The following is a 3,348-nucleotide window of genomic DNA, read 5'->3' on the forward strand; positions in this document are numbered from 1 at the left end:
ACGCGGAGCATTTGAGAGTTGTGTTACAGAGACTGAGGGAGGAGAATCTTTATGCAAAATTCTCCAAGTGTGAGTTTTGGCTCAGTTCAGTGGCTTTCTTGGGGCACGTGGTGTCCAGCGAGGGTATACAGGTTGATCCGAAGAAGATAAAGGCAGTCTAGAGTTGGCCCAGACCGTCCTCAGCCACAGAGATTCGTAGCTTTCTTGGGTTATCAGGCTATTATTACCGGTTTGTTCAGGGATTTTCCTCCATTGCATCGCCCTTGACCAAGTTGACTCAGAAGGGTGCTCCATTCGTATGGTCAGACGAGTGTGAGGAGAGCTTTCAGAAGCTCAAGACAGCCTTGACCACAGCTCCAGTGCTGGTTTTACCATCAGCCTTAGGTTCATATACTGTGTATTGTGATGCTTCAAGAGTTGGGATTGGTTGTGTGTTGATGCAGGAGGGTAGAGTTATTGTTTATGCTTCTCGGCAGTTGAAGCCTCATGAGAAGAACTACCTCGTTCATGATTTGGAGTTGGCTGTCATAGTTCACGCATTGAAGATTTGGAGGCATTACTTATATGGCGTATCTTGTAAGGTGTTCACTGATCATCGCAGTCTTCAGCATTTGTTCAAGCAAAAGGATCTTAATTTGAGGCAGCGGAGATGGTTGGAGTTGCTTAAGGATTATGATATCACTATATTGTACCATCCGGGAAAGGCCAATGTGGTGGCCGATGCTTTGAGCCGAAAGGCAGTGAGTATGGGGAGTTTGGCATATATTCCAGTTGGGGAGAGACCTTTTGCGGTTGATGTTTAGGCCCTGGCCAATCGGTTCGTGAGGTTGGATATTTCGGAGCCTAGTCGGGTGTTGTCTTGTGTGGTTTCTCGGTCTTCCTTATATGATCGCATCAGAGAGCACCAGTATGATGATCCGCATTTGCTTGTCCTTAAGGACAGAAATTCAGCATGATAATGCCAAAGATGTGACTATAGGTAATGATGGCGTATTGAGGATGCAGGGCCATATTTGTGTGCCCGATATTGATGGCCTTAGAGATTTGATTCTTGAGAAGGCCCACAGTTCGCGGTATTCCATCCATCCGGGTACTGCGAAGATGTATCAGGACTTAAGACAGCAATACTGGTGGAGGAGAATGAGGAAAGACATTGTGGGATATGTGGCTCGGTGTCTCAACTGTCAGCAGGTGAAATATGAGCATAAGAGACCGGGCGGTTTGCTTCAGCAGATGATTATTCCTGAGTGGAAATGGGAGAGAGTTACTATGGATTTCGTGAGTGGCCTTCCTCAGACTTTGAAGAATTTTGATTCGATTTGGGTCGTTGTGGATAGGCTGACCAAGTCAGCGCATTTCATTCCGGTGTGTACCACATATTCTGCGGAGCGGCTGGCTAGGATCTTTATTCAGGAGATTGTGCGGTTGCATGGTGTTCCAGTTACTATTATTTCGGATAGAGGTACTCAGTTCACTTCTCAGTTTTGGAGGACTTTTCAGCACGAGTTGGGCACTCAGGTGGAGTTGAGTTCAGCATTTCATCCTCAGACGGACGGACAGTCCGAGCGTACTATTCAGATATTGGAGGATATGTTGTGTGCCTGCGTGATTGATTTTGGAGGTTCTTGGGTTGAATTTTTACCACTTGCAGAGTTTGCCTACAACAACAGCTATCAGTCCAGTATTCAGATGACACCGTATGAGGCCTTATATGGGAGGCGGTGTAGAACTCCAGTGGGTTGGTTTGAGCCCGGTAAGGCTAGGTTGTTGGGGACAGATTTGGTCCAGGATGCCTTAGAAAAGGTGAAGGTGATTCAGGAAAGACTTCGCACAGCTCAGTCGCGTCAGAAGAGTTATGCGGACCGGAAGGTCCGAGATGTGTCATTTATGGAGGGCGAGAAGGTTTTGCTGAAGGTTTCGCCGATGAAGGGTGTTATGAGGTTCGAAAAGAAAGGGAAGTTGAGTCCGCGGTTTATTGGACCATTTGAGGTACTTAGGAGGATTGGAGAGGTGGCTTACAAGCTTGCTTTGACGCCTAGATTGTCGGGTGTTCATCCGATATTCCATGTGTCCATGCTCCGAAAGTACATTGGGGACCCGTCTCATATTTTAGATTTTAGTACATTACAGTTAGATGAAAATTTGACTTATAATGTGGAGCCAGTGGCTATTTTGAGTCGACAGGTTCAAAAATTGAGATCAAAAGATGTAGCATCAGTGAAAGTACAGTGGAGAGGTCGGCCCGTGGAGGAGGCTACTTGGGAGACCGAGCAGGAGATGCGGAGCAGGTACCCGCACCTATTTGAAACTCCAGGTATGTTTCTTAACTCGCTCGAGGACGAGCGTTTGTTTTAGTTGGGGAGAATGTAACGACCCGAACCGTCGTTTCCTGTATTTTCATTCCGTATTCCCCGTTAAATGCTTATTCATGTTTCAATATGAGTACTTGGTGAATTTGAGTCAATTTGGATCGAGTATGGTATGAAATGGGACAATTAGTCTCTTTAAGGAAGAATTAGTTTGGAAAAGTCAACCGGACATTGACTTGTGAGTTAGAGGGCTCGAAATTGAATTCCGATAATTCGGTTAGTTTCGGGGGATGATTTAAGGCCTAGGAGTGCAATCGGAATTAATTTTGGAGGTCCGGTGAAGAAATTAGCTCAATTTGGCGAAGTTAGTATTTTGGCGATTTCCGGTTGATAGGTGAAATTTTGATCCGACGGTGGGAATGGAATTCCGAGAATTTCTGTAGCTTCGTTATGTTATTTTGGACTTGTGTGCAAAATTTGAAGTCAATCGGACGTGATTTGATAGGTTTCGGCATCGGAAATAGAAGTTGGAAATTCTAAAGTTTATAAAACTTGGATTGGAGGTTGATTCATGATTTTAGCGTTGTTTGATGTGATTTGCGGCCTCGAGCAAGTCCGTAATGTATTTTGGGACTGGTTGGTATTATTGGTCGGGGTCCCGGGGGCCTCGGGTGTGTTTCGGATGCCCAACGGGTCATTTTTGGAAAGTTTTTGCCGTTTTGAGCATAAATGTAATGATCTAAAGGTTCATTTTTAGTTCTAGAGATCCAAATTTGATTTCGAGACTTTCAGAATTTAAATCATGAGTTATAGGACTGATCTGTAAATTTTGGTTTAATTTCATTAAGTCGTGATTGGGTTTTTGACGTGAAATGTGAGTTAATTGTTTAACGAGTGAAATGGGTATTGAACTGGGTAAACAAGCTCCGAATTGAGTTTCGATTGAAGGGTTATGTTCGTATTATTATTTGTGACTCATAGGAACAAGAATCGTCTAATTCCAAGTTCGTATGATGGAGTTAGAGCCATTTTAGTGAAA

The sequence above is a fragment of the Nicotiana sylvestris genome, chromosome 6, assembly GCF_000393655.2.
Source record: "Nicotiana sylvestris chromosome 6, ASM39365v2, whole genome shotgun sequence".
Taxonomy (NCBI): Eukaryota; Viridiplantae; Streptophyta; class Magnoliopsida; order Solanales; family Solanaceae; genus Nicotiana; species Nicotiana sylvestris.